Consider the following 17198-nt stretch of genomic DNA (forward strand, 5'->3'; position numbering starts at 1 on the left):
CTAAAGCCTTACCGATAACATGAACAGTCAATTAACACATAGTTTGTATGTTGTATTTGTTACACACTGTATTGTTATATGAAGTAAGCTAGAGAAATAAATAATAAAGTAAGTTAGAGAAAAGAAAATATTATTAAGAAAGTCATAAGGAACAGAAACCACACTTATGGTACTGTGTTTTTTTTATCGAAAAAAACAGCGTACATGCAGACCTCTGCAGTTCAAACCCATGTTGTTCAACTGAGTATGCTTAGGAGAGTATTTTGTTCTTAGATAATAGACAGCATAGTGTTTAGGGGGAAAGGGCTATAATGTATGCTACTTACTCTCAAATGGTTCAGACAATAAAAACAATGTGGGTGTCCACAAAGTTTTGAGGGGAAAGGGTGTTAATACAAGAATTCTGTGTCCAGCTAAATTATGATTCATGCGTCAAGGCAACAATATTGGATTATAAACATCCAACTTGTTAAGACACTAGATCTTAATTATTTCCACCACAAAAAATAAATGATCATTATGTGAAGAGATAAAGGTGCTCACTAACACTACAATGGCACCCATTCTGCGATGTTTCAGTGTATCAAATCAACATACTATACACCTTATTACTTATGCAACGTTCTATGCCAAATGTATTTCAATTTTTTTAAAAAGTTTCTCAGATGATCCTGATGCCCATCTAGATTTAGGATCTACTGACATCATACTCTGTTTTACAGTTGTATACATGGATTTCTCCTTCACTGCAGTTCAAGTTTCTTAAGCACAGGAACTATGTTTTTCAATATTGCTTCCTCTTGTAGAGTGCATTGCACATATCACAGTAAGAACTCAGTGGCCATTTGTAGAATTCAATTGCATAATGCCTGAAAGTTCTTGCCAATTAGAAGCATATCATTATACCTTCTTTTCTGTGTAGTAGTTAAACTTTATGATTTTGATGCAATTGTGGATATTGTAAATAGTCTTATTTGAGCTTATAGTATACAAATTATCTTTTCTCTTAGTAAAATGATTAAGCGTAAGAGCACCCATTGGAAAAAAGCTCTAAAAGAAAATAAAATCAAGTTCTTGAAACCTCTGGGAATTGGTAGTGATTTTTAAAGCTTAGAAAACCTGGATCAAGGAAGGCAAATACGTGCCTCATATTCTTTCTTCTCATTTCCAGTGCCTCTTAGGAGACCTTGCTATAAATGAGAGCACTCTTTTTTCACTTAAGTGAGGCTTGGCTTATAATTCTTCTTTTCTTTTTCTCTTTTTTTTTTTAAATTTTTAAAAGTAATCTCTATGCCCAACGTGGGGCTTGAACTCATGACCCCGAAATCATGTGCTGCACGGTCTACCAACTGAGCCAGCCAGATGCCCCTAGAACCCTTCTTAACCTGCATTCCACACAGCCACTAACAAATTATGTGGAGAGGCATGTGAGTAAAAAATTGGCTAGCCATTCTTGAAATAAAGGAAGAGGTAGTCAGTTTTTTTAAATGTAACTTCTTAAGTTATTTAGTACTTTCCTCCTTCCACTTGAGTGATTATTTTTCTTCCTCTTTCTCCTCCTTCTTTGCTTATGAGTTATATGTTTATCTCTACTTTTGAGTGGTATGTCAGCGGGAAATTACCTTGGTGCAATGGTAGCCTCCAAGTCCACTACCAAGGGGCTGACCAGAAAGGCTGACAAACCAAATTAAGATGCTGCAATCACACTGTTTGTTGAATCTGTTTAAAGCATCGGGCAAGAAGCAAGGGGGAGGAGATGCAGGAGATTAACAGTGTAGTTTGGAAAGGATGTGATGGAGAGGGAAGGACCAAATTACCTGAATCTTGTGTTATGAAATGTTCATATGTCCCACCTCCCATTTTTCCACATCAGCTTTCCCCGTTAACGTTGTGGCTAGGAGGACCAGAGTTGAGAGTGAGGTAAGGAGACTCGGCAAGCGAAGACACCTAGAGCCGATTCATATTTTCTCTACCAGACCCAGGGACTGGTATGCCGGGCTACTGTTGTAACTCAGCATCCATGACTTGCTGAGCTCTCATGGATTTTATCTGACTGTTATGAACAGAGGACACATGGGGCCAAAGGGGCTTCCTCATGAATATCTGGTGCCTCATGGGTCTCATGAATATTTAGTGCTTACGTGGCAGCATTGGTAATAACTGTAGCTTCCTCTCAAAAAAACTTCCAGAATTTAAAAACACAAAATGTTTCAAACCTGACTACTTCTTTCATGTGAGTGTTTTCATTTTCTTGGTTAGAATGTATTATTATTATAGTCAATGCTTATCCAGTTTCCCCCAACCTTTGAGACATTTTCTTTATTCAGTCCTTCTTCTTGCCCATCGCTTTGTCCTTTTGGATTCAGGCTTTGTCCTTTTGTTTGTTTATGAGTTTATTTATTTATTTGACAGAGAGAGAGCACAAGTAGGGGCAGCAGGAGAGGGAGAAGCAGGCTCCCCGCTGAGCAGGGAGCCTGATGTGGGGCCTGAGCCAAAGGCAGCCGCTTAACTAACTGAGCCACCCAGGTGCCCCAACACTTCATCTTCTTGGATTCAACTTTTTTCTCACTGAAGTACATCTGTTAGTAGCCTACGTCTGTAAATGGTAAACTCTATTGATTTTTTTTCTGAAACTGTCTTTTCTCATCCTCACTTTGAATGACAGTTTAGCTGAGAATAGAATTTCCTAAGCACTTTAAAATTTTTATTTCAATCTTATTTTACAATGAGTTGTTGGATTTTTTTTGGTCATTCCAGACACTTTGTGGATGTTCTTTCTATGTTTGTTTCTTTTCTTTTCTTTCTTTTTTTTTTTTTTTTTCCTGTTATGGTTTTCCTCTTGTTTTTGGTGATCTTCAATTTTAAATAGAAGTTTCTGGATACTGTATTGACTTCTTGAAAATTTATCCTGTTGAGGACTCACTGTATTATTCCATGGGTCATGCCTTCTTTCTTTCTGAGAAATTCTTTGCCATTTTCTCTTTGAATAGTGCCTCTTCTCCATTATCTCTTTCCTCTCTTTTTGGAACTTCTATTAGATGTGCATTGGACCTTCTTATTCTATTCTCCACCTCTCTCTCTCTCTCTGTCTTTCTCTCTCTCTCTTTTTTAAGATTTATTTATTTGAGAGAGAGAGAGAGAGAGAGCACAAGCTCTCTCTTTATTTTAGAGAGAAGGAGAGAGAATCTCAAGCCAACTCTACGCTGAGTGCAGAGCCCAACACCGGGCCCCATCTTATAATCACGAGACTGGAACCACGAGATCTTGACCTGAGCTGAAACCAAGAGTCAGATGCTCAAATGACTGAGCCACCCAGGCATCTCTATTCTCTATCTCTCTTAACTTCACTTTCATATTCGCCATTTCGTTCTAATCCTCTGTGCTGTACTATGGGTAATTTCCTCAGGTTTATTTTCCAGTTGAATAATCATCTCTTCTGCTCTTTCTAGCCCATCTGTTAAACCCATCTGTTGAGTGTTTTATTTTCAATAGAATATAAGCTCTATGATAGTAGGGAATTTGTATATCTCATTCACCATTTTATCAAAGAATGCTGGAACTTTGTGGATGTTCAGTAAATATTTATTGAAAGAGCTAATGAATTAATGAAGTCCAATTTTTTCAAATATTTCTTTTTTAAAATATTTCTATTTTTTAAGTCTTATCTTGTTATTTCACTTTATTTTTATTTTACATTCTTTCTTTTATGTTTTTAATCATTTTATTCTTTTATAGTCATGTTAAGGTTGTTTTATTAACAGAAGATTTTTTGGGCACCGATTTTTTTTTTATCAGCAGAAACACCAAATTGAAAAAAGGGTAAAAGGGTACAAAGGATTGTTCCCTTTTGTACAAGATGTGCTCATTTTATTGAGAAGTCATCTTCAGTGAAGATAGTTTATTCTGTGGGATTCTTTTGTGCCCTGAGTTGTGCGAATGTCCTTACTACACATTTTTATATTTGCTTCTCTAAGGGTTTGGCAGTTTCTCTGTTTCTAAGCTTGGGCTTCTACTTTCAAATACCAATGTGAAACTGGATTTCCATAGACTAGTACTTTCCATTTTCATGGGAACTGTGACCCCCCCCTCCGACCCCTATCCAACCTAGGCTACTGGATAGAAGATAAGCTTCTTGGCAATTTCCTTAGGCTTCAAAAAGTGACAACCTCTTTAGGGTCCCAATTTATGCAGGAATTTTAGTTCCAGCCACATTAAGTGGCTCTAGGGCCTCACCTCCTGGTCCTGCAGGAGGTTAAAACCTTAACTCCTGGTTCTGATTACGATGACTTTGAATTTCTTCTTTATTTTTGGTATCCGAAGTTTTCACTCTCTCAGTTTTGAACTCAGCTTTACAGTTTAAAATCGTTATAATCTATCCATTATTTCTATAAATTTAGAGGTGGCGTGAGTCTCATGCCATGGCTGTGATTTCTAGTTGGAAAGATGATTTGGTTCCCCCGATCTTGCTATTGAATTTCATCCAAATTATCCAAGAGACTATCACTAAGACTCATCATCTCATTTTTGATTCTTAGAGATTTTGGCCACAATCTTATAGAGACTACCATTCAAATCAACTCAATAAATAATGTGGTGCTAAGTGCTGCGGGACATATAAAGATGACTAAGGTGGTCTCTGCGCTCAAAAGGCAAACATTATATAGCAGGGAGATCATGAAAGTTTCACAAATAGCCGTGAAGCAGGACGTCTTTAAGTGCTACAGAGATGCATATGGCTTTAGAATAATGCATGCTACATTTATTATTAAACAAAAATACAAAGCTTGTTAAGAGAATGAAAAGAGAACTGAAAAAAGGCATTTTCTAGTGGTAGTAACAGAAAAAACGTCACGGTAGAAGGGGTCGTTGAAAGGTGTCTTGAAGAATGAGTGGGATTTCTAAAGGTAATAATAATGGAGGGGGAGATATTTGAAGAGAGAGAGCGGCCCTTCAAAATTGGGGGAAGTCATAAGCGTGGATTAGGAGATGGGACAGTGGAAGGCATATACAGGGAATAAGTCATCCAATTTGACAGGTTAGGATGCTGGAATAACAGTATTATTAGAAAGTAAACACTAAAAAAATATTTTAAAAATAAAAAAAATTTTAAAAGAAACGCAAATAAAGCATGGGTGGGGATGGGGATGAATGTACAGGTAATTAAATTTTAAATTTCTTAGCGTCCCATTTATCCAAAAGGGAAGGAAGACGTTGGGTTCATTTTTTAAGGATACATTTAAGAACCAGGATCACTTAAAATTCAGTTTGGGCAGTTTCTTCGTCCCCACGTCCCAATCTTCTGATTGGTTGGTTCCTCGAGTTCCCAGGAGAGAAACTGAATCAGCATGATCGTTTCTCAGGCATGCGTGCGTCATCTAGTGGCCACAGTAGGTAGTTACAGGTAACCACAATTCTCTATATAAACACTTATTTTTCACTTGTTATTTATACTATGATTAGCTAATAAAAGTGGGCCAAGTTCTGATTGGATAAGGAAATAAAGTGGTCTAAAATAGTGTTGCTTGGCCATTGGATTAAGATAATATGGAATCAGATACAAATGGATTAGACACCGAGGGCTCATTCAGTACGAAATGTGAAAATTTTGCATCGGAGACTTGACATCCAATTGTATTTTGGAATGAAACTTAAAGCAGAATCTATCTGAGTCTGTAGAGAGAGCTGGGAATAAGAAAGTCAATGTACGTGAGGAAGGGGCAGGTTACAGTACTCTCCCAGAGTTTTCTGTCCTCCTTTGCCTAAACCCTATTCAGCCTTTGGAACCTAATATGACTTTCTGTGAACAATGTTCCTTCACCTCTCAGGTATGTGTTAGACGAATCACTTACCCCCTCCTACTGACGACTATGCCCAGGATGCTACTGACCATACTGTACTGTCACCCCCGTTTTTATCGATAGCCCTCCTTACAATTTAAACTCCTTAACAGCTTGTACTATGTCCATTTCATTTTCTCTTCTCTCCCTGATGCTGAGGAGAGTACCTGATATATAATAGGAATTCCAACAAATATGACTTACAGAATCAATGGACAGATGAATGAAGAGAATAATTCTGGTGGGAATCCGTAAGGGACAAATATTGAGAGTTAATATTGGTAAAATTTAAATGAAAAAAAATTTTTAGGACTATTACTAGTAAAAAAATAAACACCTTTTTTTTTTCATTTTATGTCATTTCCCTCCATGATGTCCATTTATTTGTAATCTCTGGTGCTTTATAACTTTCGCTTCTCTCTGCCTTGGTGGGGGAAACCTAGTAGTTCATAGCTCACATTGTCATTACAGAGATTAAATAAAAGACAACAAATGAGGCATATACAGCAGTGTGGAGCACATATTATGTGCTTAATCATTGGCTTTTATGATTTCACTCACCTTCTCTCAAAAACTCTTTGAAGCAACCCAGAGACTCAAAGATGGTAGATATTTTCTATCCTATTTTCCAAGTTGGAAAACTAGTGATCATACAGACTAACGATGCATCTCTGATTATGGAGTCACATGAGTTACTAAGTTTATGAATCCACAATATCTAAGTAATAATGCATTGCCCTTCCTATTGCATTACGTTGCTTACTTAGACGGAGAGAAGAAAAGAAAGGACATTTGGATGCTACATAATACAAGGGCCATAAGGCAGAGAATGAAACCAAGTTGTAAGAGGTGTATTATTTTTCTATTGCTGCTGTAACAAATAACCACAACCTTAGTGACTTAAACAACACGCATTTATTATCTGACAGTTCTGTGGGTTAGAACACATGATTCGCTCTGCGATAAAAATCAAGGCGTTGGAAGGGCTGCATTTCTTTCTGAAGGTTCTCAGGAAGAGTGTTGCCTTGCTTTTTCTAGCTTCTAGAGGCCACCTGCATTCTTTCATCCAGCCTCAAAGCCAGTGGTGGTGGGTTGAGTCCTCACTTTGCATCACTCTGATCTATTCCTCTGTTCCCCTCTTCTACTTTTAAAGGCCCTTGTGATTACACTGGGTCCACCTGGATAATCCAGGATAATCTTCCTATTTTTAAGTTCAGCTGATTAGCAAACCTAATCTTCTTTTTCCACGTGAAGTAACATATGCCCAGGTTCCAGGGATCAGGATGTGGACATCTTTGGGCGGATTGCAGGCCATATTCTGCCTATTCCAAAGGAATAGTTAATTCTAAGGGGAATATTGAGAAAGGGATCGCCCAAGGACGAAAGGAAGGGGCGGGTGCTTGTGGGCACAGTGTTTTCAAATGGAAATGGTAGAGGTATCCCTGCAAGCTATCTGCATACATTATTAACTTACATTGATTTTGGCAGACAAGAAAACCTCTTGATGATTTTCACATGGCTAAACCAAGAGCCTCTTTCGTACTTCTTTTGTGCTTTTATTTTTCAATTTAAACCAATGTAGGGACTTTCATATATTCCTGTTAAATTTTATCTTTATATTTTAGTGCAGAGTTCAAGTTGTTAATATAACTTTGTTTCCTGGTCCTGTCTTCGGAATGGAACTTTGGCAACAATATCCAACTTACTTCTAGTTTACCTAATTATAATTATATCAAGCCATTATTTTGCAGTCTCATCCACAAGTATCATGAAAGACTGGATTAAATGCTTTGCTGAAATTAATTTCTGTCATGACTATACGATTCTCATTTTAACTCAAAGATCAAATAAAAAAAGTACAGTATGACTTATCTTTAGTTAGTCTGGTTCTTAGTGACCATCCTCTTCTAAATGTTTGCAAAGTATATTTAAGTATGAATTCTGGAATTTTACTTTTCTGTTCTAAAGCTTTTAGTGTCTATCTTTAAACCAGTTTTCGAAAGCAGGGGATCTGTCGTCTTGTTTTCATTTTTTACAGTTTCTCTGAACTTACCAGTCATGGGTCTTGGGTTACCTGTAAATAGCTGTGGGATGTAATTTGTGCCTGGAAACATGAACTTATTTGAAACAGAGAGGTGCCTGATCATTATCCCCTCACCTCTCTTGAGTTTCACTTCTTTCTGTACTTAGTTTCACCTTTACCCCCTTAAATTCCATTTTCCTTACTGAAGAAAAAACACACAGATTGAGTCAACTTTCCTTTTTAGCCTTTACATTATTCTCTTCGGTAAATTGATAATTTTGTGTTTATAAAAACCTAGGCAGGCATAATTATTTCTCTGTGCCCTCGATCATACTCCATGCTGGTTAAGCCCATCTTCCCAGCTTTTCCTCTGGAAGGTACCAGGTAACTCCAGCCCTCAATGTTTTCTCTACGGCACTTTATACCACATCGTTTAACGGTGGAACAGGTATCACCTTCCATTTGATGCTCCTTAATTATTTATTTTGTTGTCTTTCAGAATAATTGTAGATTTCTTTGCAAAGTTGAGGTTCTTGCTAAGCAAGAATATCAGGTGCTCGATAGATACTGTGGGTTAGTTGGAGTTTTTTTAAATATCAAATTTGGCTAGATATTCTTCACATATTAATCTCCTTGACTACTTTTCCTGTAATAAAAGCCAAACAAACTAAAATTACCTTTAGAAGTCGTTCTCATCTCCAACCTTCCACCGATTATTAATTAATCATTTCTCTAAGCTATTCAATAATAATCTCAGCCACATTTGAGATGGCAGTTTGGAATTCTATTGCTGAAGATGCAAGATTCTCTTTCTACTTTGTCAGTCAAGTCTGTGTTTCTTTATTTGTCCGGCCTTATTCTAGAAAAAGATTCTAATTTGAAACTCTTCTAAATTATACCTAATTTAAACCCTGAATTTAGAAACCACATCCTTTCTCTTGGCACTTTTTTTAGCTTGGAGAAATGGTAAATGTTTAAAAACAAGGAATTATAAGGAGTGCTTAATAGTAATAATTTAAAAATGGTGTATGTAATTTTCAATGCATTGATAATCATGCAGAATAAGGTACTGATGTGACACCGGGAAAAGGGTAGCAAGCTTACCTCTCTTTTCTGCATTAAATACTGTCAAAATTCTGGTTCACCATTTATTTTGTTCAGCTAGGCAACTTGTTAAATCTCAGTCTATGACTTCTATGATCTATGTATTCCCATGTGATTTATTTGTCTAAAAATCTATTAATGAGATATGGGGATTTGGGTTGCCGTCATGACAACCACACAGTATGGCTTGTTTGCTATTTCCTAGATACAGAAGCTCGGAAAGGAACATCTTTCCTGCAGATGCTTATTTAGTACTGGGACCTGGTAACTATGGAAATTTAGATCGAGATTATGTGGCTAAATTGTTTACAAGGTACACAAAAACTGATAACTAGCTGGCTCAAAGAGACAGTAAAATATGTTATGGTCAATATATTTTTTGTGAGGAGAGTTTCAGAGAGCTGGGTTGTGGTCTTGAAACGAGTAGAAGCACCAGCAGACAGAATGAATGACCGAGAACCTTATAAAAACAAGAAGCTCAGGAAACAAATGTCTCCTTTAGTGATAGAAAAGATGAGACTTCTGAAGTTAGAGCAGGTTGAGACTACTAGTGGGAAGTACAATTGCAGAGTTGAGATGAATATGTGTTTCAGTAACACATTTTTACTAAGTTTATTTATCTTTGACCTCCATCCACATACTTGACCATTAGAAATTCATTCTTCCGAATTTGTAACTAACATGTCTTAGATATTTCAAAAGAGAAAAAATACATGGTTGAATAGTTTTTATTACCTGCCTTCTTCAGTTTTCCTGCATAGTTTCTAGGACATTCTATTTGCACTCCACTGCCAGATTTTTAATCATCATGGACTCTGCTAAACCTCTTTGAATTTCTCATTTAATCCATATTGGGTAGGAGAAATAAAACCCGATTCCTTGATATATATATGTATTTGTTGTTGTTGTTGTTTTGTTTTGTTTTTCCCTTGGTAGAATTTAGCTGTGATGGTTGGAGAGACTTGGTTTAAATCTGAAAAGCAGAAAAACAAAGATATGTAAAAATACATGGTGTACACAGGATTAACAGAATTTAAATAAAGTCTTTAAATAGTTAAATTCCCCAAAGTAAAGAACTGTGCAAGAAATACGACCGTACAGAAATCTGGAGAGGAAAATCTAACGCAAGCGTTGAGCTTTTCTTTCCTTTACAATAACCTTTGACTACCATTTGGGTCACTTTGGGCAATAAAACTCAAAACATCGGTTTATATTTTTAGCAAAAATAAGTGCGGGTTTAGAATCTCCCACAGATGCCTGTGTGTCAGGCCGTTTGGAAAATTCAGGATCCGCCACATTCCCAGACTCTCCTGAGGACACTTTAGAAACTAAAAGCATCCTCAGGTGTCCAGATGTCCCAGGTCGGTGTCTGATGGGGGAACGAGGCAGCAGTTAGGAGGGAATGAGGACACTGCAACCCAGACACTGCAGCGGGGAGGACAAGGGGCAGCGGAGTGACTCGAAATGCAGTCCTGGGAGAGGGCCACTCAGAAGCCTGGAAACAGACAAGAAAGAGTTCCTAAAACTAGGCACCACCGGGAAGGCTGCAGGTCAAGGTCAAACGCTAGGAGGCGGCAGCGTTTGGACTCAAATGGGAGCCCCTGACTTCAGGCCCGTTATTTTGCCTGTGCCTTGAGGGAGAGCATGCCGAGGTCTCCGCAGACCGACCGTACAGATCCCAAGCTCCCTCCAGGGCCGGGGCCAGAGCCACTCATGCTCTGCGGCTGGGCGCGCGCGCGCATGCCCGGGCCTCAGCGCGCCCCCGCTCGCCCCGCCCCCTCGGAGCCCCGCCCCCAGGTGCGCGGACTTCGCGGGCGCGTCAACCCCACAGCCCGCGCCGGGATGCGCGGGGCCGAGCTCCGGGAGCGCGCGTGTCCGCAGATCCCGGTTCTTCGGGAGCCCCGCCCCCAGGTGCGTTCGGCAGGAGGCGGAAGGAGGCTTCCGGCGTTGCGCGCTCCCCTCGCAGGCGCGCTGCCGGCCCTGCGGCTCCGGGGCGCACGGGGCCGAGCGGCAGGGCTTCGCGCGCCGGGCCGCGCTCTCTCTCTCTCTCCCTCTCTCTCTCTCTGTCTCTCACACACACACACACACTCCCGTTTCCGAGCTCCGTCACCCGCGCGGAGTGTCTCCGCGTGTCCCTGCCTGACCGCGCTGCGGCTCGGCCCTGAGGTGAGGGGGGCTTGGAGGGCAGCGGCGCTGGCGGCTCGCCCGGGGTTGGAGCCGGCGGGGAGGGACGCCGCCCCTTCGGGAGTGAGGGGCGGAGGAGAGGCGGGCGAGGGAGAGGGGTGGCGGGGAGGGGGCCGAGGGGCGGACCAGCCGGCGAGCGGAGGGGGGCGGGAGGAGCCCCCAGGTGGGAGGAAGCGCGGTTTGCCGCAGCCCGCGTCGGGGTCGCGGTGGCCGCTGCCCGGGTGTCACGCGCGGGTGCGGGGCCCGCCGCGGGACGGCTGCTTGGCTGCACTGGGCACGACGGGGTCGGGTCCCTCGCAGGGCGGCGAGGGAGGGAAAATGTGCGAGTACGGTTCCCTCCAGACGCCTCCGGCGCTGAGCGCTGATCCCTCCCCGGGGGCTCTCGCGCCGCTCCTTACCCTGGGTGTTAGAAGGGGAGTTTGGGTGAGAGGAGGACGTGCAGGTCTCATGACATGATTTGGGGGGAAATGCCCTGATTCCTGAAACGCAAGGCAGAGCTCGGGCGTGAAAAGATTTCCGCGTCCCAGAAAGCTGGTTAGGCAGGAGGTATCCATGTATGGGTTTGAGGCGCTAGCAGCTCGGAGGAGGGTTTCTCCAGTGCTCCGGGGGCGAACATGCCCCTTTTTGAACAAATAACTCAGAAAGACCATAGATGATCACATGCTTCCTGTCGAGGACGTTCTGAAGGAACAGAAGGGGAGAAGAGATGTGTTTGGCTCTCAACTGTGAGCCAGGCTCCGTGTTAATCTCATTTCATCCTGACAGCAAGCCGTTGAGGTTGGGCACAGATGGAAGATGGGTCGCAAAAGAGGTTTAGTCACTTATGAAGGTCTCAGTTAGCAAAAAGGTAGAACGAAGATTCTAACCCAGGGATGCCTGACTCTAAATCCTGGTGCTTTCTTTGCCCACCATATTTTGTGTCTGCCCAAGAGAGCCACATATTGGGTATCTTCAGGGAAGACTCCATACAAGAGAGCACTATTAGGGCGGGTAAGGTTCTTGGGATGGTTGGGTTCGAATCAAACTAACAAGGCAATAAATAATCCTTGACTGTGTGCTGTTGGAGTCTGTTTCCCTTTAAACAGGGTTTGGTATAAGAAATCTTACAGTCTGGGTCAAAGCAAATTTATTAATACTATACGTGTTTATGTGAATGTCTTTCCTATTCCAGATACTCTGTGGGAAGAGTACCAAGATGAATACGGTTTTTATAATCTCTGCCCTTGGGTTAATTGAGAGGATGATCATGTAAAATAATTTTGCCATATTCTACTAAGTCATAATCTTTACTAGCATGCGAATTAATTGGATTAAAATAGTTGTGAGCTCAAGCTTTTAGGAACCTATTATATGTTAGAAAAGGGATGGGATAACTGGTTATGTGGGCACCATTGCATTGTTGTTTTCCCGTTCAACAACAAAAACATACTGTCATAAAATTCAGGTTAAGTCATGTTGACAGTATTTTGTTTTATTATATTACCTGCAGTAAATTTCAAAACATGAGAAGAAGGGAGTATTTATGATTTACCCCCTGTTAAGTTAAATTTCATGGTGCTTTTATTAGTTGAGAAACCAGTGATGTAATTTGGCAGGAATTTCTTTCAAGGCATCTGTCAAATATATTCTTAACCTCTTCCAAAAAATAAACCTTAAACATCAGATTCTGTTTAAGCTTTTATGGTTCAGATTTTTAACGAAAACCGTTACCAGGTTAGCCAGAAATGGAATATTGTTGAAATATTTAGCATTATCGTAGGCATAGTTGCAGGTGGAAGGAAAGGAAGGATAGTGGGACATTTGGAAATTTCTTCTGATTGCTTCAGTTTTTTCAGTGAAGTAGGAATCAAGGTTTTAATCTGAGTGTGATGCTGCTGGTAGGAGTGGAGGTTTGGGGATTGTGAGAGTGAATGGACTAGTGAAATACATGATTGCTAGGCAATTAAACAATTATTCTTAGGTATGAAAAGCAAAGTAGAGGAAATATAGGGTGCTATATGTGGGTTCACAAAGTAAAGGTGTCTAATCTAATTTTGTGTACTGGGTGTTTCACAACCCATCTTCAGAGCCTGTCTTTTCAGTGTCATCTAGCGCAATACACCTGCCCCCTTTGCCCTAGTTCACTTTGCCCATGCTTCGGCCACGTCACAGGAATCCCTGGTCCTTATACAAGTCAAGCCCTTTCGGATTCTAGCTTTCCTGTTCTTTTTTCTTTGCCTGAAATTTCCATTCCATTTTTTCCCCAATTGGACTTAATACATTATATTAAATTTTATCTATGTGCAAAGTCATTGACAGTGTCTTTTTTTTCCCATTATGTTTGATGCATAAATTTCTTAGTAAGTGTTAAATGAATGTGCCACTTTTCTTCTTTCTCCCTCCTTTAACCTGTAACAGGGGTCAGCAAACTTTCTGTATAGAGCTAGATAGTAAATATTTTAGGTTTTGTGGACTATATGGTCTCTGTATCAACTCTGCCATTGTAGCACACAAAAGCAATCATAGAAAATACAGAAACGGGTGAGCATGGCAGTATTCGAATAACTATTTATAGTCATGAAATATGAATTTCATGTAATTTTTACATGTCACAAGTATTATTCTTTGATTCCCCCTCCCCCCCGGCCATTTAATAATGTGAAAAACACTCTTAACTCATGGGCTGTACAAAACAGGCTCTGCTCTGAATTTAGCTCCTACCTCCTTCATCGTAGTTGGCACACCTTTGATCTATAAGGACTCTTAGCAAGCCCTTTAATAAAGGAATTTGTAGTAAGAAGATGTTGGTTATAATATTACCATTGGTGGTGGAGAAGCAAAGATAAAGCAGTCTTTTTTGGTCAAGAATCTCATGGTCAAGTTCAAGATTAAGGCATGTAAACAAATAGTGATGAGGACACAGTATGGGAACTGCAATTAGTTTATTGATTGGATATGGAAGTGGAAGAAAGTAGTGATAATCATCTTTGCTTGGTGGACTAGGAGTAACCTCAGACAGTTATCTGTTGGAGATGGGGAACATTTTCAGCAAAGAGCCATTCCAGAAATCTTTGAAGCTTGCTAAAAAGGTGACTGACCACATCTCGTACCAGGACAACTCAACTTCTTTATTTTATAGGATATAATCTTGATTCATTTCTCTCAGAAATAAAACTAATACATTCCATATAATTTCTAACAATTATTTCTAACAGTCCTGCACTTTTTTTATTGCTTTGAGAAAGGTAAAATATATTTCACGGCAGGTGTAATGTAATAATCAATATTTCTTTAATAAATAAATGAATATTTGATATTGAACACTGGATTATATCACTTCTAGTCTTAAGTCAGTTATCAATATATTAGAAAAGGAAGATGAGCTTTAGTGGGCTTTGAATTTTCCTGCAATTTATATAGATTTGTATAGATTTAGTATGAATTGTTTTTATCTAGGAAAGTTAAATACTTGATTAAACCTTTAGTGATATTAGGTGTTTAAAACTTACCTAGTTATTATTTAAAAGCTCTACAGCATACTTAATGCATTCCCCATGTGTGCTGTGGAGCAATGGAAAGTAACGTCCAATGTTTAAGAATAATTGTGTACTCTGTGTGTCTGTCATTGCTTTTAGCATTGTTTTAAGAATTGGCTTTGTTAGACAGTTTTAAAGATACTGGTCTGGTACGTCTTTGCCCTGGAACTATCAGGTATTATAAGTTTTCCAAAAAGTATGATTTGTTAAAAATATGCCATTAGAAGTTTTATTGTTATTTCAGTTCTTAGCCTGTGCTTTCAAGGATCCTCTTTTAGTATGTGCTGCAAAAGAGAAAGTCCTATGTGTCGTCTACTCAAAAATCTCCTTTGATGTTGTGTAGTCCTTTCCTCCATTCACAACTCTCCCGTGGCTTTCATGAACTCTATCACGAGTGAGTGAACTCCTGGATGTGAGATCCTGTTCCCACTTACGGACAGTGTCAAATGTGGGGCTGGCTAAGCATCTTTTCTTGCCTTTTCCTTTTGTTCTTTTGAATGCCTTTATAAGGCTATAAAGCTTGAGATAACTAAAGTGCATAAAGAAGACATTTAGAGCCCTGTGCTAAATATGGCTTTTCTTATGGTTTAGGAGAAGGCACCTGACAAGTTAAATTCTTCACAGTTGTCCCGTCACTGGCCACACCTCATTTCTAACTTTGCAGCCTTGTTTCAGTTACATCTGTCAAAAGCACCACTTTCTTTTTTTTAAATTTTATTTATTTTTATTTATTTTTTGATTATTTTTATTTAAACTCAACATATAATGTATTATTGGTTTCAGAGGTAAAGGTCAGTGATTCATCAGTCTTATATAATACCCAGAGCTCATTACATCACAGGCCCTCCTTAATGGCCATCCCCCACTTACCCCATCCCGCGCGTACCCCCCGACCCCCAGCAACCCTCAGTTTGTTTCCTATGCTTGAGTCTTTCATGGTTTGTCTCCCTCTCTGATTTCATCTTGTTTTATTTCTTCCTCTCTTCCCCTATGATCCTTTGTTTTGTTTCTTAAATTCCACGTTATCAGCAAGATCATATGATAATTGTCTTTCTCTGATTGACTTATTTGGCTCAGCGTAACAACCTCTAGTCGCATAAGCATTTTTCTCACAGATAAGATTTTCAAAGAAACTACTAGAAATCAGGTCGAGGGAACAAAATGGATTCTTTTTGGCATAAGGATACCCATACCCTACAAGACACAAATGTATACATATATGTTTTAATAGCAGAGTCATCTAGTTAAATTATTCTTGTCTGCCTTGGTGGTATTTGCTAAGCTTATTTAGAGAAACTGGTTTATCTGTAGATGTCATCCCTATCTCTTTGTCATTCCCTGAAATTGAGGAGAAATTATTTCTATTTTTACCTGGCCACACTCAGTTATGTTTGATGGGCCTCCTCTGATTTTTTTTTTAATTTTATTATGTTATGTTAGTCACCATACATTACATCATTAGTTTTTGATGTGGTGATCCACGATCCATTGTTTTCTTATAACACCCAGTGCTCCATGCAGTATGTGCCCTCCTTAATACCCATCACTGGGCTAACCCCCCCCCAAAACCCTGTCTGTTTCTCAGAGTCCACAGTCTCTCATGGTTCATCTCTCCCTCCAATTCCCCCCCCTTTTTTCCCTTCCTTCTCCTAATGTCCCCCATGCTGTTCCTTATGTTCCACAAATAAGTGAAACCATCTGATAATTGACTTTCTCTGCTTGACTTATTTCACTTAGCATCATCTCCAGTCCTATCCAAGTTGGTGCAAATGGTGGGTAGTCATCCTTTCTGATGGCTGAGTAATACTCCATTGTCTGTATGGACCACCTCTTCTTTATCCATCCGTCTGTTGAAGGGCATCTCGGCGCTTTCCACAGTTTGGCTCTTGCGGACATTGCTGCTGTGAACACTGGGGAGAAGCACCACTTTCATGTCCCCTCTGCTGCATGGATCTCCTCCTCCTTTCTTTCAGGAAGCCTTATTCACCCACCCGTAGGAATTGGTCTCATCTCAGATATCATCTCCTTCTCTTTGGCTTCAGTATAGAAAGCACTGCCTTCCCACATCTTTCCTTCACTCTAATTTCCCATTTGAAACCCTGCAGAAGAGTAAGGGGATGAGGCTGAGAAGAAGGGACTTCTGTGTTTACCCTACCAGTGTGAGTCTCAGGCACCCCCTTTTTATTCTTTTTCTGTCTTCCTTCCAAAGGGCAAACATTCTCAGAGCCAATATGGTCTCGACACCGGAAGAGGAAGCAAAATATTTTCCCAAACACCCATAATTTGCAAGGAATCTTTTACAGTAGAGTTAGGACTTCACATTACTATGCGGAGCAGACGTTGCCTCGTTTATCCCCATGGCCCTTTTCCTTTGGGCTTGCTTAAGACACTGTGGGTTGTGGGGGTGAGGACAAATAGATCCATTGTTGTGTCTGTTTGCAAAACCCTGACTATAGCTTTGAAATTGCTGTTTAGATGAACATTAAGCTAAAAAGTTTGTGAAAAATCGATGTTAAGAATGTTTCATTTTGGCGT

General features: G+C 40.0%; 1 protein-coding gene across 4 annotated transcripts in view; it reads left to right on the forward strand.

Moving 5' to 3' along the window:
* The window catches only part of ABCA5 (ATP binding cassette subfamily A member 5), a 140914-nt gene that overhangs the window by 41259 nt on the left and 82457 nt on the right, over nucleotides 1-17198 (forward strand). For 2 of the 4 annotated variants that reach the window (XM_025889901.2, XM_073883198.1), the window contains exon 1: nucleotides 10937-11130. The exons of 1 other annotated variant lie outside the window; for it this stretch is intronic. The gene's annotated coding sequence lies outside the window, so the exon portion shown is untranslated. Of the gene's footprint in view, nucleotides 1-10826; nucleotides 10876-10936; nucleotides 11131-17198 lie in introns of those variants that run through there. One more of the 4 variants, XM_073883196.1, reaches the window with a different exon arrangement.

This window comes from Callorhinus ursinus, unplaced genomic scaffold, assembly GCF_003265705.2.
Source record: "Callorhinus ursinus isolate GAN/ISIS: 27379988/994484 unplaced genomic scaffold, GSC_fseal_2.0 scaffold50, whole genome shotgun sequence".
Classification (NCBI taxonomy): Eukaryota; Metazoa; Chordata; class Mammalia; order Carnivora; family Otariidae; genus Callorhinus; species Callorhinus ursinus.